Consider the following 24,646-nt stretch of genomic DNA (forward strand, 5'->3'; position numbering starts at 1 on the left):
ATATGTGGAATCTAAAAAATAAAACAAATGAATGTACATAATAAAACAGAAGCAGACTCATCGATGCAGAAAACAAACTAGGGGTTACCAGTGGGGAGACGGAAGGGGGGAAGGGAAAGAGAGGGGAAGGGGATTAGGAGACACAAACTGCTATGTATAAAATAAATAAGCTGTAAGGATATATATGTACAGCACAGAGAATATAACCAATATTTTATGATTACTTTAAATGGAGTATAACCTGTAAAAACTTTGAATCACTATGTTGTACACCTGAAACAAATATAGTATTGTAAAGCAACTATACTTCAATCCAAAAATGTCAAATTTATTTTTTCACAAAATAAACTAAATGTGATACTTGACCACTGTTTTACTTTGGGCCGCTCTAACAGAATACTAGAGACTGAGTGGCTTATGAACAACAGCATTTAGTTCTCCCAGTTCTGGCATCTGGAAGTGAAGACCAAGGCCCAGAAGATGCAGTGCCTGGTGAGGTCCCCTTCCTGGTTCATAAATAGCATCTTCTTGCTGTGCCCTCACGTGGAGAAAGGGGCAAGGGAGCTCTCTGGGGTCTCTTTTATAAGGGCACGAATCCCATTTATGGGGGTCTCCAACCTCATGACCTCGTCACCTCCCAAAGACCCCACCTGCTGACGCCATCACCTTGGGGGTTAGGATTCAAAGTATGAATTTTGGAGGGACACAAACATTTAATCTATAGCAACCATCTTTGGTGAGCAAAGGTTCCATCCTTTGAGAGCCAAACTATGACATCATAATAAATTTCTGGTAAAAATGTAATGCATAAATGGAAAACAAGTGGCCGATTTCCTAAAGTTAACTTAGAAATAAAGTATAATTTTCACATCAGCAGGCTTCCAAGAATCTATTTTGACTGTAGTTAAAAATGTGATAGAGTGCCTTCATTTTCTTCCATAAGTATGAGTTTGTAGGTGTAAATAATCCAGATGTAAGGAACAAAGACAATTTATACAACTTCCTAATGAATTCTTATAAGTCTTTAATTAAGCACATAAATCATCCTGCAGCATTTGAGTCTAATTGCTTCTTAAATCTGTTGCTATGTCTGAGCTGCATTATTATTGATTTGAAAATTAAAGGGCGTTTCCATGACTTTCTTACCTCTTTAACTGATGCCATTTATTTCCTTTTCTCAAATCTGCTGGACACGGACATTGACAAGGCGTGTGTTCTATCGGATGATAACCAGAAATACAGATCTCACACGACCTGTGCGGGAGAGAAAAGCATTCAATGGTCACAAATATCAAAACCCCCTTCATGTCATCATACTTCAGGGCTTTGTGGGTGACAGAAAAAAGTCAGTCGTCGTCCTCAAGAAGCTCACACTTTATCTGAAGAGCCAAGACTAATACGATTGGGGAAAGAAGACATGGATGTTGCAGGTTAAACAGTGGATGTAAAGCGTGAACTCCCAGAGTGCAGAGGGGGAGAAGGACCTTTTGGACCAAAGAAAGCCAGGACTGACTTCTAGGAATGCATGTGACTTGAACAGCCCCCCACCCCCGCCAGACAGACTGGATTTGAGTGGGAATAAGGAAGGAACGGGCTTTCTGTGAGGTTTCCCAGGTTGGGCAGAGAACAACGTGATCATGAGAAAGATGGTCCCTTCAACACCACTGACCCTAGTGAGGTGTCTTACCTACACATGCACCCACAGGGACATCAACTCAAAGGAATATATGATTTTACCTAAATTAGTGCTTCTTAGCAGAGGCTATACTGTCCCCTTCAGGGCATTTTGGTACTTGACGGCAAGTTGTGTTTTTTACAAGATTGAAAGGGGAAGTAAGCTGGACAACCAATAGGATGTAGTAGTCTCCAGTACGTGAACACCTGGCCTGAACGCCTGAGTCCTTTGTACATGGGAAGGCTTCTTACAACCACCTGAGCCCAGAGCTTAGCTCCATTTTTTTTTTTTTTTTTTTTTTTTTTTTTTTTTTTGCGGTATGCGGGCCTCTAGCTGCTGTGGCCTCTCCCGTTGCGGAGCACAGGCTCTGGACGCGCAGGCTCAGTAGCCATGGCTCACGGGCCCAGCTGCTCCGCGGCATGTGGGATCTTCCCGGACCGGGGCACGAACCCACGTCCCCTGCATTGGCAGGCGGACTCTCAACCACTGCGCCACCAGGGAAGCCCCAGCATTTTAATCATATCGGATGGTGGAGCGTTTTATTTCTAGGAATGACCCCCTGACTTCCTTCCACATTGCTGATGCATAATTGAACAACAATTCGCCTGCTACGGTGAAGATGGTGCTCTTTATTTTTTTATGTAGGTGTAAAATGCACACTGGATTTAGAAGAGTTAAAATGAAATATAATGTGAAACATCTAATTAATATTTTTAGATTGAATACACAATGAAATAATTATATTTTGGACATATTAAATAAAATAGATTATTAAAATTCTTTCCACCTGTTTCTGTTTCTGCTGTTAACGCGTCTTGTAGGGGACATTAAGGTGCTCCTTAATGGGCGACTCATTCTATGCCATTGGGTGGCACTGCTCTCGGGCTTTGCGTGTCAGCTTAAAAGCTGTTTCATTCTTTGTAACTCTGCTCATGATGGGAGACCACTGAAGGACTGTGAGCGGAAGAGTGAGGTGGGAGATTTTCCTTTTGGGAACGCTCGCTCTGGGAGTGTGGGGAGGAATTCGGTCCCAGTCTTCACAGAGCTGTGGGCAGGGGGCCATTGCAGCAGATAAGCTGGTGGCATTGGTAGGCGTGGCTGTTAATGTCCTGAGAATCCATCAGATTGGGAGGCATATGGAAGGTATTTGTTGAAGGACTTAGCGTTTCTAGGAATCTTTACATTTTACAAAATATTTCCCATACTTTTTATAGTTTAATCTGGAGGGCAGCCACTGTACCACTTCTAACACTTTCTCACAAATTCCCCAAGCTGTCAGGACCCCTGCCCTTGAACATCATCAAAAAAATTCTGCTTAAACCAATGACCTCCTACTGCCACTGGCACCCAGGCTCTCCTCCTGCCCCAGGGCTTTTGCACCTGTGGTTATCTGGTATTTTCCTGGAGTATTCTCTCTCCACACACCCCTTTCCCACCAGCTAATTTCTATGCATAACTGATAGATGTACTCAAGCATGATTTCCTCCCTAGGGACTTCAGGATACTCCTTTCCGTACTGTGTAGAAAGCTTCTGAAACACACTCTTCTCTAACTATCCTTTTCTTTCGAGACCTCTCTTTGTACTTCCGGGGATTTGAACACTACCTGTTTCCTGTTCCAGTCACCAAGCCCCATGAAGACATGGGTCATCAGCTTGTCCACCCGTGTCCCCGTTCCCTCTCTCGGGGCCTGTTACAGAATTGCAGGTCAGTGACTAATCATTGATTGGGCAAATAAATTAATGACTGAGGCAGTCACTTCTACTCTGGACACTGCATTTCAATACTGAGTATATGTGACTGCACGCAAAGCCAAGGACATAGGACAATCCCCTGATCTGAGTGCAGCAAATTTCAAACTAGTCTCAGTCCCACCATTAAAGTTATGCGTTTAGTCGTCATCTTCCCTAGTTCAAGCACACTTACTTGAACTCTTTTTCTTTGCAGATTTTAAGCGTCTATCCTCTACATGTTTTAGACAGAAATGAGGGTGGTTTTTCATATTCTGACAATTCTCTCTTTGTGCTGTGCATCTTGTATTATGCCAGAGCAGGGAATACATAATTTTTTAACAAAAGAGCAGAAAAATATATTCTGAACATCTTTAGGTTGATGGGCGGTACGCTGGGGAAATCTTTACCTTGAATCACTAGGGCACGTCATTTGGGATTAGAGATTCCTGCCTTGGGAGGCATATGAGCAGGTAGGTCACTGGTGCAATGCAGAGAAGGAATTTTTCTGATAATAATTTCCTACTTATTTTTCTGAGGCATGTTTTATCTTTACATGTAACGTTTACCTCTTTGCAAATCATAGGTCCTTGTACTGTGTACCTGTAATGTTACCAGCACACTGATATATAGAACAAGGTCTCTACTGCGTTGCCTTTCTTTATAATTTTGTTTTGGATCCTCTTCTATTTATGGATGCCAAAGAACCACCGAATGTATTTATTCGCTCTAATTATCATACTTTGGTGTTCGGTGATGAAGTGGATTATCTCTACAAAGCTCTGGGGAGGCACTGTTCATCCTGCTCCCTTACAGCTTGAACAGGCGGAGACAGCAGAGGGCACACACAGGCGCTGGCAGCAAACAAAGGTCCTATTGCAATCATGAGCTCCAAGTAAATGTCAAAGCTTGCAATTGAAAAGATGTGGAAATTCTATTCATGGTATTTAATTACCTCTTTAACAATCTAATATCTCTTTCTTATGTCATGAATTAATTTAATAAATGCTGATACAATAAATAGTACAATTGGGATTGATAGCAGTCTGAGACATTTTAGGCTGGAAATGACCAAACCTGAAAGAACTCTTTAATCGGAAGCTGGGGATGCCTTTGGGCTGCATGCAGTTGGCTCGGGCAGCAGCGAAGGGAGGGCGCGGGCTCCCCTCACGCCGCCCTTGCTCTCCCGGCAGGTGTGTCTGCCCCGTTCTGGCCTTGGCTGGCAGATGGGGCCTCTGAGTTTTCAGGCCACATTGTGGGGAAGGATGACCACCTCCCGGCACCCAAGCCTACCCTGAGTGCCGCCTTTGAGGGTGAGGACGGGGTCTGCCTCTGGTTCCCTCTGTCTCTCCTTCTCTCTCCCTCTCCCTGGGTTTACAGGAGGCAGATGCCAAGTGGCCCAGCTTAGTCAAGACGAGCACCCTGGTCTGATCACTCAGGACACTGCACACGAAGTGGCTACAAGAGCATCCCTGCTTGGTGCGCGAGGGCAGAAAAGGGGTCTTTCTGGCTTGGGATATACTCCAGAAAGAATAGTTTACAGTTTCCTAATTTGTTTCAGACTTGAAAGGGATCTTAGAATGCAGAGAGCTCAGAACGCTTAAAATCCTCATTAGACAGCTAAGGAAATTGGGGTGGTTAAAGACTAAATGATTTTCCTAAGACGACCACGATTACTTGATTTTGCCTCTGCTCAAGGAATACTAAGTAACTGGGCATGTTAGGCATCGTGCAGAGTGTTGGGGCCACAAAGATAAATCTGACATTACCCCTGACTTCAAGGGTCTCTTGAGATAGTAGAGGGTCTATGTATCTATCTCTCTCTCCTTCTTTCTTTCTATGTACTTTTCTATCTATATCATCTATCATCTACTTATCTCTACTATCTATCTACCTATCACCTCTGTTCATCATCTATCATCTCTCTATCATCTCTCTATCATCTGTCATCTACCATCTCTCTATCATCTGTCATCTATCATCTCTCTATCATCTATCATCTGTCATCTCTCTATCATCTATCATCTGTCATATATCATCTATTATCTGTCATCTCTCTATCATCTGTCATCTCTATCATCTATCATCTCTCTATCATCTGTCATCTCTCTATCATCTCTCTATCATCTATCATCTGTCATCTATCATCTATCATCTCTCTATCATCTGTCATCTATCATCTATCATCTCTCTATCATCTGTCATCTCTCTATCATCTCTCTATCATCTATCATCTGTCATCTATCATCTATCATCTCTCTATCATCTGTCATCTATCATCTATCATCTCTCTATCATCTGTCATCTATCATCTGTCATCTATCATCTATCATCTGTCATCTCCCTATCATCTATCATCTCTCTATCATCTATCATCTGTCATCTCTATCATCTATCATCTGTCATCTCTCTATCATCTATCATCTCTCTATCATCTATCATCTGTCATCTGTCATCTCTCTATCATCTGTCATCTATCATCTATCATCTCTCTATCATCTGTCATCTCTCTATCATCTATCATCTGTCATCTATCATCTCTCTATCATCTCTCTATCATCTGTCATCTATCATCTCTCTATCATCTGTCATCTCTCTATCATCTATCATCTGTCATCTCTCTATCATCTGTCATCTCTCTATCATCTATCATCTCTCTATCATCTCTCTATCATCTATCATCTCTCTATCATCTGTCATCTCTCTATCATCTATCATCTCTATCCCTATCACCTCTCTACTCTCTGTTCAGCCAAATAATACACGGCTGTGGAGTGAAAGTGGGGATGGGGAAGAAGAGCTGAGGGTCTCTAATCAGCAACAAAATATCAAACTATACCTTTCTGTGTAATTAAAAAAAATATTCTGTCCTCAAGCAAGTCAATGTCAGAGAATTTGTCCTGATGGACATGAGACCTCTTTAATTCAGCCTATTTTCTTCCTGCCACTTTAAATCACGCCTTAGTGCCTTGGTCACATTATACATTTCCACTTGAGAAGCCTTCTGTTGATCCTGGATTGTTTATATTTGAAGGAGGTAAAGACGGAACTTGAGTTGCAGATGAAACTTTTTGGGTCATTGTTAATCTGGACAGACACTGTCTGCGTCATTGAAAATAGGTAGGGAGATGCAATTCTAGTCTGCAAATTCAAGGGTGCAAGAAGTACTGCATTTAATTATTTATTATCCCAAATCCACTTACATCACCTCAGTGATTAGGGGACTTTGCTCTGACGAAATCCCAGAGCAAGGAACGGGGCAGAGACTGAGGGCCCCTCTGCTCTTTGATCGCCATGATTTCTGGCTTCTGCTGCTGCCTCTGCAGGGGGTCAGCTCAGGGTCTGCTGTTCTCAAGGGCAACAAGCCATGTGCCCTGAAGGTGACAATGTTCCAGAAGATAGAGGATCTTGCCTCTTTCCTCCCGCTGCTCTCCAAGGCTCTGCTCTGAAAACCCTAAACAGAGTGGTGAGCTGATGTCTGGCTTTCATACAAGATGGGGAGAATCTCCAGAAACACTGTAGAAATCTCAGAGGCAAAGAACTAAGATGTTCTGATTAAAGTCAGGAAATAAAGGCAATAAAAAATATAAATTGTCTCAAAAATCTTCGACCATAAGTGTAAAATCCAAAGTCCTAATGCATAAACTCATAGTTCCTGATGGAAATTGCATTAGACATCTTTGGTCCATGTCAACAGATATGGCCAGTAATCACATCTGAAAGTATGCAGTGAGTTTCCCAATCATTTCTCCCGTAATCCACAGTGAGATTCCCTCCTTTCCTCCCGCCCTGCCACCCTTCCTTCTTTCTTCCTGCCTTTGTCTTTCTATCTCTCTTTTTTGTAAGCCAATATGTATAATTTTGGCTTCAGCCTTTTGTCTTTAAACTGTACCTGACCCAACTCATTTAGCACGTGACCTCTGGCCAATTAAAAATCAATCTTTAAAAAGCCGTGGTCACTCCTGCCTGGTTCGTAGCAATTATCTCTCAGCTTCCTCCTTGCAGCTCTCTCCCGAGTTTCCTTCTTATTTAGTTGACAAACGTCACTGCTCAAGCCTAAGTCGGACAGCATGCTAATCTGACTCCCTTCTGTTGTGAAAACGATGACCAAAGCCCTGATAACACCCACCGTGTTTCATCCATCATGGTTTCTGGCCTTATACTCACTCTCAGATTCATGGGCTTTCAGTTTTTCTGGATCAGCCCTGACACTGGGGTGTGAGCTGTGCCGGCGTGTTTGCCTGGTGGTGCAGTCCTTTGGTTGAAGGGTTTATTTTCCTCTAAGTAGCCATCCAGAGGGCATTGACTGTGCTTTGCGTTTCTTTGTTATTCCCACCATGAACTATCACTCATGGTTCATAATGGTGGCTTAGTTAATAAATACGAGACTGACTGATTTGTTGAATAAGCAGAGGAAATCTATATTTTTATATCCATTCTTGTGGCCACTGCAACTGAAATCAGCAAAGTCCTGACTCAAGAATGCAAAACAATTTGATTTCTTTTTTGGGGGGAAGGTGTAAATTTCCAAAGCACGCTAGAATGTGCAAAAGATAATGGAAAATATGTGCTGATTTTATATTATAGGGTTTTATGTTCTTTAATAAATAAATTTTTTTCCAAACTTTACATCTGTAGAAGGATAGTCCTTAATATTATATGTGTAATTATATATATATACACTACATGATTATATATAATATACAGTATGTATATTATATATATATATATACACACACTTATATATGTTTTTTTTTTTTGCGGTACACAGGCCTCTCACTGTCGTGGCCTCTCCCATTGCGGAGCACAGGCTCCGGACGCGCAGGCTCAGCGGCCATGGCTCACGGACCCAGCCGCTCCACAGCATATGGGATCTTCCCAGACCGGGGCACGAACCCACGTCCCCTGCATCGGCAAGCGGACTCTCAACCACTGCGCCACCAGGGAAGCCCTATATATGTATTTTTTATAAGCGAATTCTAGTTCTCATTTTTACTGCTCCATTTACCAGCTCAGGACCTGACTCAGGCATTCCACACCTGTAGGCTTCCCCTCCTCTCCGTCCACTGTCTGGAAGTCAAGGCTTTTAATAAAGGCTCCTCTTAGAGAGTCTTTGTTTACATCCCACTCTAATAAGTCCAAGTGGCCTTTCTTAGGAAGTAGTCTCTGTTGCTTCAAGAGGAGGTAAGAATGAGGCAGCTGACCCTCTGGACTTTGGGTCACCCTGAAGGGCAGCCTTAGTGGGACCCAGCCCTGCCTTCTGCCCCATCAGAGAATCTTATCTGGGCCCCATCTGAAAGCCAGAAATTACAAACAACCAAAAAAAGCAATTTTAACATGGGCATTTTTTTCCTCTTATTATTCTGGGATAAAATTAAGGTTTGCTTATCAGAGAAGCAAGGTAATCAATACAAATTCTTTAAAAATATTCCTGCCAGACAAAGCAATGTTTGATATTAAATTATATGGAAAATAAATTGTAAATTAAAAAACACAAGCAGCCTCCGACAGACAGGTACAAAAGGACCCTGCAATTACATTTATCTAGGAAGACAGACCCATGAACAGAGTGAATTTTTAAATTAGTTTTCTCGTTAAGAATGTCCCTGTATGAAAGCTGGCATTATCTCTTTAGAAAGTTAGAAAGAACCTGAGTTTTGAAGATATCTAAGCTAAATCATTATGAAACATTGGATGAAATTCCTGATTTCTGTACCAAAAAAAAAAAAAAATTGGATATTTGATATCCTGTTGGTTGAGCCCAGTCTGTTTAAGAAACGTTTCTCTTAATAAACACTTTTCTGGATAATTTGAAAAGTGTATCTGTATACACTTGATTGACAGCTGGAGCAGATTTTCTATGTGGGCTCCAACTTCACAGTGTTTCTTGACAAGAAGGCATAACAAACCGAGAAGGCCTAAGTGTGCTACCTCTAGGAACACAAAGTGTTAGATGGTTTTGAAATTCCTACTCATACCAGTGGTGTCAGGCTGTGTGAGAATGTGCATGCAATTCGATTATAAAAGTGGGGAATCTGGAGCATGGAAAGGTCAATCCATTTGCCCAGTGTCCCGGCCTGTGTCAAGGCTGAGCCCAGAAAAGCAGGCAGGTGTTCCCAGGTCCCAGTGGCTCAGGAGCCAGACTCTGGTCCCCATTCATCCATCCCAAAACCCTCAAAACATTAAAAAATACTTGGTCAATATTCCAGATTGATTTCTACGATAATGTGGTTATTATTCCTTGAATTCCACAAAATGACACTTGTGCTGAATAGCATTTATTTACTTCTGTTCTTCTGAGGACATTTCTAAAATTTCCATAATTTGGGGGGAATCTTGAATAAATCACTATATCATGTCACCTACTGACATCAACACATAAAAAGTAATTTGCTTAATTTTCTATCAACTTCATTTTTTGTAAATGCAAATATTAACTAGGAAAAATATATTTCCCTTTGCCAATAACGTTGGTGGGGATTTCAGAGTAAAGGTGGAGTGTATTATACACAAACGTCTTCATTTTCAGAGAGATTATATTTCATTATTATAAATAAAATTTATTAATTTAAGTGTTAAAGCTACCATATCCCAAAGATGTGGGAAACAAAAAACCCAGAGGTGTTAATTCTGGGCCTTCTACATTCTAGTCAATGTACTCCCCACACAAAGAAGTACAAGGCTTATAAGGAGTTACTGACCACTTTTTAATCAAAAGAGCTGCCTAGATTGGTAATAACTGAAAACAAAATAAAACAAAACAAGTAAGTCTCCTACCAGACTACATCTGTGAAATGTAAAGATTGCTCTCAGCTAGTCAGAATTGAAACAAACTCTCTCCATTCGTAATATTTTAACACAAAATAAGAAAGTCAGGAGCTGCCGGATCCTGTAAAAATGGCAAACTAGCTCAAGGTGCTGGCTCCTTTCCCCCTCAAAATCAAGTTAAAAGCAGTAACAGATGAGAAAGGAAAGCTTGGGGATACCAGGAAATTACCAAAAACTTAAAGTGAGAAGCCTCTGGATATACTGGAGCCTGTTTAGCTCTCGTTGAACTGTGGGAGAGTATGGAGGAGGAATTTTTTGTTTATGCTCTGCTTTTTTCCCTCTTCTGAGCTGCTCTGAGACAAGCTACTGTCTGCTCCTTTGTGGAAGGAAAGAGCAGCCCCAGAGCTGGTCGCAGAGTCTGTGGAGCCGGGCTTGATGGCTTTGAAGAGCCAAAGCCCTCTTCGGGTGGAGGCTTTGTGAAAACAGGTGTGGGCAGACATAAAGGAACAGTAAACAGATTGACAACAGCATTCTTGACAGAAACACTGGGTGGAAGATGTCATTAGAGAGTATTTCTAACTATTAAGAAGAACTCCTTGGAGTTTAAATTTCATCCAACAGATGGTTACAAAAGTGTGGGAATGCAATAAATATTTTTGCACTGACAGTCTCAAATATTTTACTACATAAAGACACGTATTGAAAATGCATTTACGAGAAATACATTGATGAGATCTGCCTATGAATAAAGAGAATTAAATCCATGTGAGTTGATGCTGAACATCTTTTCATGTGTTTGTTTGCCATGTGTAGTCAAGCTCCTTGTTGGAGATGTGGTTTGCAAATATTTTCTGTAGTTTGTCATTTCGTTCCTTTCCTATGGTCTTTTGTGAGCAAAAGCTTTTAATTTTGATGGGGTCCAATTTATTAATTTTTCCAGTACAGATTTTGCTTTTGGTTTCAAGTGTAAGATGCTCTACGTTTTTACCTAATAATTTATTTACTTTGGAGTAATTATAAATTGTATTTAAAAAAAAATTTTGGCTTCTACATATTTCTTGTTAGTATGTAAAAATGCAATTTACTTTTGAGTGTTGATCTTGTATCCTGCAACCTAACTGACTTCACTTATTAGTTCTATGATTTTTTTCTTTTCTTTTTAGAGTCCATGGAATTTTCTATGTAGATAATCATGGCATCTACAAACAGAGATAGCTTTATTTATTTCTTTTTAATCTAAGGACTTTCATTTTCTTTTCTTGCCTTATTGCAATGACTAGTCTTCTAGTATTATGTTGAATATGAATAGTAAGAGCAGACATCCTTGCCTTGTTCCCAATATAAGGGAGAAAATATTCAGTCTTTCATCATGATGTATGATGTTAACCACAGTTGGGTTTTTTGTTTCTTTTTTTCATAGATGCACTGTATCAAGTTGAAGTATTTTCCCTCTTTTCTTAACTTGCTGAGTTTTTAATCATCAATAGTGTAGGAATTTGTCCAATAGTTTTTCCCCCTGTCGGAACATCCAGTCCTGAATGGAGACGCTGGACACTCACTGGTCCTTGCTGCCAGACACCTGGTGAGGCTGGCACCTTGAGCAGGGTCATCTTCAAAGGCAGAGCCAGGTGACGGTCACCCTGTGTAGCAACAAGCACAGGCGCCAGGGAAGAGGGGAGTCATTGTCCACAAATGCCTCTACAGCCACAGAACTGTGGTTGGGTTGAGAATGCAATGCACTGCCTGCTTCTCCCCAAAATGACCAGTGTGTGGTCATCACTGGGGTCACGCACTGGAAAGTCATGCAGCCACAGTGTGTCATTCCTGACCTCTTTGTTCCAGGCAATGCTCACCTGGGCTTGCAGGCCTCTGTGGCCCAATCCCACTATCCTGTACTTCTTATACATTCAAGCGGGGGTCAGCGCAGCCAACATCCCCAGGTAAGTTCTGCTGGGTGTTTGTAACCAGCTCAAGCAGGACCCCTCCCCAAGCTTACAGGAGACCTTTCTGCTACGAAATAGCTCCTTGGTAGGAAGGGCCGGCACCATATGGAGACACTTAGAGGGGAAGGCTCTGGGTTTCCCAGGAATTATACTGCCACTGACCTACCACTGCCCTGTGGCCTCTTCTGCTATTCAGAACGATGACTCCGGGCCTAACCTTTCAACAGAGGAAGACCTGGGTGTAAAGAAAGATCACACATCTGGGAGAAAAAATCCTAGCACCTTCCTAGATTTGTAGGGAGAATTGGACCTCATGTCTTATATGTTTTGTTCAAAATATTAACACTCTTTCGGGTGATTCTACTTCCTTTGGGACAGTAAATGACTATTAAATTAAGTTTTAAAATACAGATATACCAATTTGCATTTGATAGCTGTTTTCCCAAAGATAATAAATATTGTTACAAAGACAGACATGATTGTCTTGGATGTCCTGGGAGGCGAAATCTAGACCAACTGGCAGGCATATGTTTTTCTGAGAAAACCTTGAAAGAGTCTGAACTACCCCAAGAAGTGATGCGTCTCCTACCCAGGAATGTTCCAGCACAGGCTGGATTAACACCTGGTTGGACTGTTGTAAAATGGATTAAAGTATCAGATAGACAGCTGTTTGATTCCGTTTCTTAGAGTTCAACAACTGGCAAAACTAATGCATGGAGACAGAGGTGAGAATGGCAGTACCTTTGATGCCGACAGAAGATTTTATTGGTGTGGCACAAAGGGAGTCTTCTGGGGGTGGGGGCAGTGCAAACATTCTTGATCTTGGTGGTGGTTCCGTAGGCATAAATAAATGTAAAAATTGATCAAGCCGTACACTCAAGATTTGTGAACTTGAACAATGTCAGTCATACTGAAATTAGAACCAAGGAAAAAAGTCTTGACATGCACACTCTCTTTCTAGGGAGGCAGGGGGAGGGGAGGGATAAATTGGGAGATTGGGATTGACATAGACACACTACTATATATAAAAGAGATAACTAATAAGGACCTACTGTAGAGCACAGGGACCTCTACTCACAGGGACCAATACTCTAATGGCCTATATGGGAAAAGAACCTAAAAAAAAAAAAAGAGTGGATTTATGTATATGTATAACTGATTCACTTTGTTGTACAGCTGAAACTAACACAACACTGTAAATCAACTAAAAATTAAAACAAAACAAAAAAACAAACAACCCTCCTTCCCCCCCGCAAAAAACCCAATAACAGCCTCAAGAAACGCGCAAGTTGACACCAGAGTTCATTCCGAGGAGGTTGATCAAATGCTTAAAAAATACACCAAAGTTGTCAAGTACGTTTTGGTCACATTGGTTTATTCTCGAATATCTTAATTCCGTACAAGTAAATGGACAGGTTGCTGCTCAGACATTAAATCAACAGTAATGTCGCTCTCATGATTTTTATAATACCCCTTACTGTGAGAAAATAAATTCCCCGAAGTGATTCTTTATCTGCACTGGCTTTGGCTTAAAATGATGGCTTTAAAGGAAACCACGTAGATAAAATGAGTAAACATGAGATCTGTCCACTAAAAAGGAATTATGACTTAATTACAAGTTTTAATTGCTATGGTTATCATTTGTTGAAAAAGGCCAGGATCTCAGGAAGGTCAGAGAAACGTGATAAAGGTACTTGTATTTTGACCTCTCTGAGAAAGCTAATTAGCTTAGCTTTATCAAATACCATCACAACCCCATTCCCTTAACGTATGAATAAATTATTACACTCCTACTTTGAATGCAATTTGGGAACGTATCTTACCCATTGAAAAATTTCTAATATTGTATAATGAAGAACTTTAACATTTCTTCCATCTCAAGACTCTTTTTAAAAGAGGAAGCCCAGCATTTGAATTTTAAGTCGGCATTATTTACAAAATAAATGGAGCAATAGCCATGAGATTCCAATAATCTTTAATCTTAAGTGAGATTTCTAACTTTTCAAAGCAACTTTGTTAGAAATATCTATAGATCCTTTGAAATGAACAAAAATGTCACTTTTGCAGGGCAGAAAGATTCCTGTTGCACGCTGTACTGGGAATGAACTGTAGGAGAACAGGATTGGGAGGAAATGATCAGCTTGCCAGGTATTAAGTTTGGGTCCTTATCAGATACCCAAACAAAGTATCAAGGAAGCAGTTGCACATAGGATTCTGGAGTAAAAATATGAGGGACAAGAAGCTGAACGTGAGTTTGAAAGCCTAGGAAAGTTATAGGCAGTTGGGGCTTAGAGACGTAACCTCGAGGGGGGTCACTGGTTTCCAGGTTGTATTAAAACCACAGTCCCAGGGGCTTCCCTGGTGGCGCAGTGGTTGAGAGTCCACCTGCCGATGCAGGGGATGCGGGTTCGTGCACCGGTCCGCGAAGATCCCACATGCCGCGGAGCGGCTGGGCCCGTGAGCCATGGCCGCTAAGCCTGCGCGTCCGGAGCCTGTCCGCAACGCGAGAGGCCACAGCAGCGAGAGGCCCGCGTACCGCAAAAAAAACAAACAGAAAAACAGTGTAGATGCAAAAGAGAAGAATGATGAAAGATAAAGTGATGCATTTTCTATATTCAAACTTAATGCTTTTTGTGACAAAAGATCAGAATGCAAATAAAAGCCCCAGACTGGATAAAATATGTGCAAAGTTTGTAGCTACGTACATAGATTTTCCCTTGTAAATGGTAGAGCATTCCATTTATAATGATAACAAAGAGTTCGTATTTCATGCTTTGCGTTTCTCAGGGAGATCTACAGCAGCTCCTTAGTCTCTTAAACGAACACCATCCCTCCACCCAGGTGTTCAAATCCACTGCTTGCAATTCCAGGCGTCCGTGTCCTCAGGCCACGCCAGGCACTGTGGCCGCTAACTCTTTTTGAGGCAGAAACCTGCAAGGTTCGGCATCCTCAGACACAAACCACTGCAGAATAATCAGCTGCAAGAATGAAGGGGCCCTAAATCGTCAGCAGCTCCCGAAGAGCACTGTCCAGCACGGAGTTATATTCTGGTTTCCACAGGGTCGTACTTGTAGATTCAGGTGGGTTGTTTAGAATCAAAACAGAATCTATTACTCGGCTAATCACCTAGCTTCGTTTGGCAACAGTTTTCTGAGGAATGCAAACAATGACAAACGAGAAGCTTTCGTATTTGATTTACTTTTGCCAAAAGGAAGGAAAATTGGTCAAGAAATGGTCTTATCTATTTCCCTGTTTGAATTTACTTTTCAGATTTGTTGTGCTCCCTTTTGATCATTACAACTGCTCTGTCTGCGTGAGCTTTGTTCCTCTTTAGAAACTTTACATGAGAAGAACTTACATGAGAAACTTTACATGAGAAGTAGGGTGAGAAGCCTTTTTTATTGTTTAACATGTTTTTTGTTTTGTTTTTTTTTGAGTAAAGAAAGATTTTCAAACTAACTTTTCAAACCCCTTGTCTTCCCTTACGTGTTAAAGGATTACCTGAGATGTCCACAAGCAGGAAAAAGAAGTTTTCTCTACTGTACAACCTGCTTATAGAAGTAGCCGAGCCCCTGATAATGTGACTATGATTGTAAGTCAAATTTTCACACCTACAATTTCAAAGAGTCCTAGAAAAGAAAAGGTGCGCCAACACAAATTATGGAGCAATTTAAAGGTGCTATGATGTTAAAGTTACAAGAACGGGTTACCCTATTATTTAGAATAACCACCAGTCAAAATGCGGCAAGTTGTCAATATAGTTTTATAACAACATTTCCTATTCCTATTAACCCCAATGGGAATTTAGTTACTATTAATATGACGAAGGGTGAATGGGAAAATTTTTGTAACAGTTTGTATAATCAAGTCTATTTATTGCTGTGCACCATGGGTTCTGCTCACTTTTCACAAGCTTCTCTTACGATTTTATATCAGATGAGCAGAGGAATGCTCATTAACAGCTGCTTTTTCACCGATAAACCTCCACCCTCCGAGCAAGTCAGTATTCCTAGCCGGGTCCCTCCCTGTGTGGCTCTTAGGATGAGACAACTCCAGATGCCTCCCTTAGGGAGTATTTGATAGTGGGAGACAGGTAACAGCTACAAAGAAAAGCCCTTCTATTTATTTTGGAAAGAACTGGCAGCAATGTCCAGACCAGAAGACATCTTGTTTGCTCCACAGAACTCATGGCTACTGAGTCCTCCCACTGCAGGGCAGGCAATACTTTTTGGTCCCATGTGGATTTAGCCCTGGGCATTTTCAGAACTTGTATCCTTTTGGGAAGAAATTTGTCCACCTGACAAGCATTCTCCCTTTATACCTTAACTACAGAAACTCAATTTTTGTTGAAGTTTACAATGTTCCCAGTTTAAAACATCATATTTCCTAGCTTCTTTCTCATTAAGAGGTAAACATTTGACAAATTCCTGACCAATAAGATGTGAGTATAAACCACTGTGTGAGTTTTCTGGGAAAAAACTTAAAACTATCAAATGTAGATGACCTGCTTATCCTTGCCCTTAGTCCCAACTCTTTCTTCTGCCTGGAACACAGGCTTGATGCCTGGAAGTGCAGCAGCCATCTTGGCATCATGAGAATGAAATCTTTACGTTAAAGAAGGCACTGCAGACAGGACAGAGGGAAGTCTGAGAGACAGATGACTTTACACAACAGCCGCTGCAGCCCTAACCACCCTCCCATTCGACTTCATCACCTGTGAGAAAAATAAACCCTTCCGTGCACATTTAAGCCACTGCTATTCAGGTTTTCCCTCATAAGTAGCCACATGCAGTATCAACTGATTCAAACCTCTATTAATGTTAGTATTTTCATGAGCACGTGAAGTGACAAATATTAACAAATATGTGACTATTGCTTAGAGACTCAAGCTGGTTATGAAGATGGCTCCACCCCAGACCATGAGTCAGAGTTTTGATAGTGGGTCCGAGAATTTCTACTTTTCCAAATGTCCTCAGGTAATTGTAATCGACTTGGAGTGGAGCTTTGAGAAACCACCACAAGTAGAATTTTCAGTTGAACAATATCTTAAAGACTCGACTTAAAATGCACAAATAATGGTGCATGAAAAGTTCAGGCTCACGTATCATCACAGATAAAAGAAATGGCCAGGCCAGCCGTACTGACGAGCATGGACTGAAGACTGCGCAGGATGCAGAAGGGGACAAAGGACACCTCTCTCGCCTCTTTCATCCTCAGACAGTATTTGAGCACCCAGTGTAGGCTTCACGAAATCATGATAAAAGCAGCTTAGCATCCACGAAAGATAAATTTTGCTTTTAGTTACTTGAGAAATAATCTGTGAACTACTCTTTCACTCTTGGTTCCTAGCTTTCATCAGCAATGATGTGATGTTTATTCTCACGATTAACCAAAAATAATACAATATTCTTCTGTGGCAACAACTCCAATTTGGAGAACAAAATCTTAGTTTCTGAAGTCAATATTTCTCTAGCCAGGGCTTCCAGAAAGATTCTCAGTGGTTTGGATTTTTTCCTTCAGTAGGGATTTTACTTTACTCAAGATTGAGAAACATTTGTACACTGCAATTGCAATAGGATTTATAAGGGCTTAATTTCATTGAGGGGTCAAACTGAGTGGGCAGTGGAAGGTACATAAGTTTCTTCTGAACTGCAGGAAAAATGTAAAAAACAAAGCAATCTCTCCAGAACATTCCTATGTGATTTGCTTTCTGGTTCCAGGCCACACTCAGAACTAATGAAGACGCTGCGTAAATGAAAAAAATTGAAGTGATGTTCTCTCTCCCTTTTTCCCCAAGTGGGAGACCAGAGCCTCAGCCAACAGGCGAGGGTGGGGGCCGAAACAGGTTGTGCTGGTATCACCTGGAAAAGAACTTCTTCTGTTCCTACAAAATCACTATTGCAAAACACAATGTGTTAACCTTTATATCTTTGTTTTTCGAATATCAAAATTTAATGGTTGTGATACATTTTATTTGTTAAAATCAAGCAATTTTATTTTGCATCTTAAAACTTGATGGAATGGTAATTTTCCTGGCTTTTAGTAGCTCTAAATCAAATTGGTCAAGTCAATTTAATGATAATTTAGTGAAAGAAAACATTTCTTTGTGGTCTGACAACTTCCATGAATAATGTGTCTTTAATAGCTGTCAATTAAGGTAGTTTTTAGAGATTTATGATGGGGGTATAAATATCTCCAAAAGGTGATTTATGGTACAGACCCAGACAATTCTTCCAATAAAGCTACTCTGACAACATATAAATTTCTATATGGTATGGAAAACAATGGAAAACATTGTGAATGTCTCTATTTGCTATGTCCAGTTCCTTTTTATTCCATTCTTTCACCCCATAATTTCAATATCAGAATCAGAATTTTAGAGGTGAGAGGATCTAAGAGATCAGCAGATCTACCCTCCTCAAGGTACAAATTATATATTATAATGTATATTTTGTATATCTTATGCAAAAGGCCAGAACCTAAGAGTACTCTGACTTCTTCAAATAAATCCATAGACATAGGTACTGGAATCGAATAAAGAATTTCTACAGAAAAATATTGAAAATAATTTTAATGTTCCATAGCAGAAATTGAAAAACTCAAAAGAGATGAGAGTACGACTGGCAACAGAGACTTTCTGTGTGCTGAGACACCTGATACAAACTTAAAGGACAGCCAGCTGGTAGAAAGTCTTTGCTACGTGCTTGGATTAATCCCCATCTTTCTGACACACGTGTGCATCTTCCTTGCTCTGAACCTGAGGGCTTGGAGCTCCAGGAGCAGAGAGAAGTCTTTAACCCTTAGAACACTTGTCCCGTTTCTCCTCCAGTTCATTCACTTTTACATAACATGTTCCGAGTTTTGTGCACTCCTCTGAGGTCTGGCCTTGTCCTGAGAGCTACCACAAGGGCCATTAGAGTTGCTGTTTCCTGGAGTTTAACAGGGGCTCCCACTCCTGGTCCACGCGCAGAGCTGGAGGCTGGAGGACCATTCACGGGATCAACACACCTAGACCAAGTCTTCACATCCTATACTTGGTTTGTTTATTTATTTATTTATTTATTTTAATTTTTGGCTGCGTTGGGGCTTCATTGAGGTGCATGGGCCTCTCACTGTGGTAGCTTCTCTTGTTGCAGAGCACGGGCTCTAGGCGAGTGGGCTTCAGTAGTTGTGGTGTGTGGGTTCAGTAGTTGTGGCTCAGGGGCTCTAGAGCACGGGTTCAGTAGTTGTGGCTCACGGGCTCTAAAGCGCAGGCTCAGTAGTTGTGGCGCACGGGCTTAGTTGCTCCGTGGCATGTGGGATCTTCCCGAACCAGGGCTCGAAACCGTGTCCTCTGCATTGGCAGGCAGATCCGTAACCACTGCGCCACCAGGGAAGCCCCTATACTTTGTTAAATGGAACTTTTGCCCACTGACTCTTCTAGAAACCAATCTTTGCACGAGACCGGCGTGGATTCTTGCCTTGAAATTAAATATAAACGAATATTGGAGGCAACAGGCAGTAAGGCCCCTCCCCCATGAGACGGAGCAGCTTTGCAACGTTGCATGTAGGACCCTGGCGCCCAGGGTAAGTTCAAGTCGGCCTCAACCATCCCAGGTGCCTGTGAGGCCTGGGAGCTGCAGCTTCCTCCTCCGAACTAGGAAGAGGGGTAGATAGTTTTAGAGTTTCAACCCATGTCTAAAACTCTTGGCTACTAACAGATGCTTCTCAACTAGAAAACAGATCATATGCAAGGAAAACTGAAACAGTATGTCTCTGATGGCCCTGATAGTCTCTCCATGCCTTTCACCTGTGTTATAAGGTCGATACGGTTAAGGCGGTTTAAGTTCTACTAACTCCGTACTTCTCCCCGCCAGAGGCCCCCAGGGCTGTACTTAATTGTGGGGACTCACCCGAGGCAGGACTGGCCCCCTCTTAATCTCACGTTCCCTTTGTGCTGTGACGCTCATGGCAGGAGCTTCCTGAATCATCAAGTTTATGTGTTTTGATGGCGTGGTGGTTAATTTTATGCGTCAGACTGGGATGCCCAGGTAGTTGGGAAAATATTATTTTGGGGGTGTGTCTGTGAGGATGTTTCCAGACTAGATTCACATTTAAATCTGCAGACTGAGTGAAGGTCACCCTCCCGGATGTGGGTGGGTGTCATCCAGTCCACTGAGGGCCCACACAGAACCAGAAGGTGGCAGAAGAGTGAATTTGCTTCCTCTGCTTGGGCTGGGCCATCCATCTCCTGGCCTCAGACACCCGAGCTCCTGGTTCTTGGGTTTTGGACTCGGACCATGACTGACATCATTGGCCCTTGATTCTTAGGCCCTTGGACTTGGACTGAATGGCATCCCTGGCTCTCCTTGGTCTCCAGCTTGTAGATGGCAGGTCCTGGGACTTCTTGGCCTCCACACCATGGTAAATCTATGATGATTTATCATGATTTCTTACGATAAATCTCCCCCTACATCTCCTCTGTGTGCGTGTGCGTATATATCCTATCGGGTCTGTTCCTCTGCAGAACCCCAATGACGCAGACGCACGGTCACCAGATGAGAAGTACTCAGGCGGGACTCGAGCTGTGTTTCCTGCTGCGGGACTTGCTGTGGGTCACAGACCTCTCAGGGTCAGCTTCCTAATGATAAAAATGAACTCCGTGCTTGACTAACAGTTTGAGTTATTCTAAATAGCAAGTGAGAAGTTTCAGTCTGACTGTATGATCAGGGTTTTCAAGTCATCTGGAGGAGAAGGAACAGTCCCTTCCATCTGACACCGAGCACAGACTACTGAACCTGAGGAGGCTCCTGGGAGCCCCTGACTTCCAGCCGGTTGGTCAGCAGGGCGGGGCCTGGATCTGTGGTTGGTGTGTGCAGTGGGCAGTCTTGTGGGACTGAGCCTTCACCTGGGGGTCTGCGCTAACTCTGGGAGTTACTGTCAGAACTGAACTGAACTGCAGGACACCCAGTTGGTGTCCGGAAGTGGAAAACTGGTTGGCGTGGGATAACCCCCCCTCCCCCTCCACGTGTGTGGTGTCATAAATGCTGTGAGTAAAAACTTCAGCTCCGGACACCTGTGTTACCCTACAGCGACCAGTGAAACATAGGCCTTCGATGTAATCCTTCTGGGTCTCAGGCTCCTGACTTGTAAAGAGGGTAAGTTAAGCGAAGGTCAGTGACTGAGGAAGTGTCCTCCAGCTCTTAGTACCAGGAGCTCTAAATTACGCATAATCATATACAATGGTAGATTTTGTTTTTAAAATACTTTTTCTTTTGCAAAGGGATATATTGACACAGATGCTTAATGAGCCACTAAGTTTGTGCGTTTAGGGACACGACAGACTGGAATTACAAATTTTGTTTTGTGCTAGAAGTAAATATAATGATGAGGCAAAAAAATAAACAATCACAGGGTAAAGTTTAGAAGTAAAGCTCTAACGCACCAGATGAAGAGTGGTTTCTTCTCCGACTGTAAGGAAGAACAAAAATTCAATTCCTATGTTATACGTTTCTTTACTTGTGCTTTTTCTACCATAATGTTTTAAATATTTCAGTCTAAAATTGGTAGGAGAGTCTTATTAAATTATCTGGAGAAAGGACAACAGTGGCTAAGCAATCAAGACAGACTAGAGCTCTGACTGAGCCCCGTGCTCGGGGCCCACGCTAGGAGAGCGCTCTAATGAGGTCCTCCTGGTATCAGGCGAACTGTGCTGAACGTGACCCCAGAGCAACTCTCACAGTGCCCAGAATTCCACGTCAGGCGGAAATCCGGCTCCAAAACACCACCTCTATCCATTATCTGCCCAGATGCCAGCCTGACGCTGTACAGACCCAGAGGTGACAGTCTGCTTTCCTGAGTACAAGCTAGCTCTGACGTTAGAATTTCTATTTAGTAATTGTGTATTTAAATTGATCATTTGTGTATATATATTCATATACTTCTATGTATCCACTACTTAATATTTAATACTATTTAACCTTCAATACTCACATCCAACTGTCAGTTTATCTGTTTCTGTTGTTTTATTTGCTTGTTAGATTTCTAGTGCAAGTATAATACATAATATAGTATGAAATATACTTCTCTTTCTTCAGGGGAGTATCCCCAGTGAATACACGTATACAGGAGAGGACTCACGCGAAAGCTAGAGCTAATCTATTTTTCTAGGGGTGCTGAGTCTGAGCTCGGTCAGGAACACGGCGAGGAGAGGGCGCTGTGCGCTCAAAAGGCAAAGTTTCAGCGGTGCCTCCGGCCTCCTTGACGGCTCGAGCTGCCGGCGGGGCTGTGACTTCGCTCCAGGGGTCTCTGGGCTCTGCTGACAGCCAGACGGAGACGGGGTCTTAGGACAGACTCTAAGGCCGGAGGGGCAGTGTTGTCCTGCGGCCGGGGCTGCCTCGTGGCGCCCCAGGCAGACGCTCCTCTCTCCCTCGCTGGACTCGAGCGCACCCTGGTGCCCAAGCAGAGGTGGCCTTTCGGGGACGTGCCGCCCGTGCGCTCCCGCGGGCGGAGGGAGCGGACAGAGGGAGCGGACGGAAGGGGCCCCCGGAGCCGGCACATCGACTGTGGCCACGAGCCAGGGCGCCGCTGTTCTCTGGGGAGAGCCTAGACACTCGGCTTTGCGTTTTCCCGTGGGTGGGAGGGACGGACGGACGGAAGACACGGGGCCTACTTAGCAAAATGGCAGGCGGTACAGTGACAGCTCAGACGGTGTGACCGCAACTGACGACAGCGCCGCAGGACCAGAGAGGGGCTGTTTGGGCGGCGCCGGTGAGGGGCAGCTCTTCGTGCATCCAGCCCGCCGCGGACATAGCCGGCCTTTCTCGGGCGCTGCCTCTGAGCCCGCAGAGCCCGGGGGCTCTCTCCTCGTGGAATTATGCTCCAGGAGGGCACACAGGAGAGGGACACAAATAAAATACTGTATCTTAACAAAAACCGTACACCTTTAGTATGGCTTCCGTCCAGCATGATATAATAACGACGTAGACTTTCTAAAAATAGTTGAGCTGCTTTATGGAAAAGGCTCGGCAGCCGCGGGGGAAGGAAGACGGGTGCCCTCGGTCAGGAAGGGGGTGCAGGTCCAGGCGGGTTCCTGCGGGACTGGACTAGGATTGGAGGGGTGCAGGTGCTGATGATTGCTGGACTGGGGATACACCGTTGGGCTGTGCCTCCAAGGCTTATTTTGGGGGTTGGGTACGGAATCTATGGGAAGGAGAGAAATCAAGGTTCCTTAGAGTATTGGTTCCAGCAGACTGGTACAGTGTGCCACTGACTTAGATGAAGAAGAAAGAGGTAAGAATAGGGTCTTTTCCTTTCCTTCCTCCCTCCCTCCCTTCCTTCCTTCTTAACCTTCCTTCCTTTTTTTTTCCTTCTTTGCCTCCTTCTTTCTTTTCTTTCAAGCAGGGGCAGGGAATCCAGACACATTGATTTTGAGGCACCTGTTAGACCCACTGTGTCTGCAAAGCCTGTACTGTCTCATGTCTACAGGGTGGTCTTCTAACAGAGAAGGCAAACAGGAAACACGTGCAGTGAAGAGATGCATGCCAAGTGCAATGGTGAGTGAATTTGGCCATCGGCTTGGTGTCCAGGTAAGGGAACACCAGGGTGATGGGTTCATCTCCACCTTCAGCCACTGGACAGAGAGGGGGGTCCATTCCTGCTGCATCCCCCATAAGTATATCATTTCATCTGAATTTTCAACTCAGTTTTCAGTTTTTTATGTATTTCTGCACAGAATTACCCTTTCTGTCTTTGTTTTTCTTGAATGAAGGAAACCAAAAGATCTCTAGATTGGTCCACTTTAAGAGATAATATATATAATATATATATTTTAAAACTAATTAATTAATTTTGGCTGTGTTGGGTCTTTGTTGCTGTGTGCGGGCTTTCTCTAGTTGTGGCAAGCGGGGGCAACTCTTGGTTGCAGTGCACAGGCTTCTCATTGCAGTGGCTTCTCTTGTTGCAGAGCTCAGGCTCTAGGTGTCCGGGCTTCAGTAGTTGTGGCACGCGGGTTTCAGTGTAGAGCGCAGGCTCAGTAGTTGTGGCTTGCTGGCTCTAGATCGCAGGCTCAGTAGTTGTGGCGCACAGGCTTAGTTGCTCCGCGGCATGTGGGATCTTCCTGGACCAGGGCTCGAACCCGTGTACCCTGCATTGGCAGGCGGACTCTTAACCACTGTGCCTCCAGGGAAGCCCAAGATAATGCATTAAATTCAGAAGGCATGAAATCTACTTATATCTTATATTTTGTACTACTTATATGTGAGTACAAAAAAGCCGTGAGGGTGAACATTTTTCATATCATATTTAAAAGTCAAAATATGCCTTCCATATCACTAAAGCATACAGGAGTCCATTAGCTATGGTCCACGTGAAGGACATACTTCAAAACTGATCCAACATGAAGTGGAAAATCTGGGATGAAGAATAAATCTGTCATGACACCTGTGTGCTGGTCCTGAGAACTCTAAAACTGAGGTGGAGATGCTTATCTGCTTTCAGACCAACACAGGATCTGATCTGGCTAATACATGCCTGATTCATCTAATTACTTCT

General features: G+C 42.9%; 1 long non-coding RNA gene across 1 annotated transcript in view; it reads right to left on the bottom strand.

Annotated features, from left to right (window-relative positions):
- Positions 1 to 882: 882 nt before the first annotated feature.
- The window catches only part of LOC307179750, a 264,295-nt gene continuing 240,531 nt past the window's right edge, over positions 883 to 24,646 (bottom strand). Inside the window, exon 5 of the long non-coding RNA XR_013825542.1 lies at positions 883 to 1,254. This is a non-coding gene — a long non-coding RNA (uncharacterized lncRNA). The remainder of the gene's footprint in view (positions 1,255 to 24,646) is intronic.

This window comes from Stenella coeruleoalba (assembly GCF_951394435.1).
Source record: "Stenella coeruleoalba genome assembly, chromosome: 21".
NCBI lineage: Eukaryota > Metazoa > Chordata > Mammalia > Artiodactyla > Delphinidae > Stenella > Stenella coeruleoalba.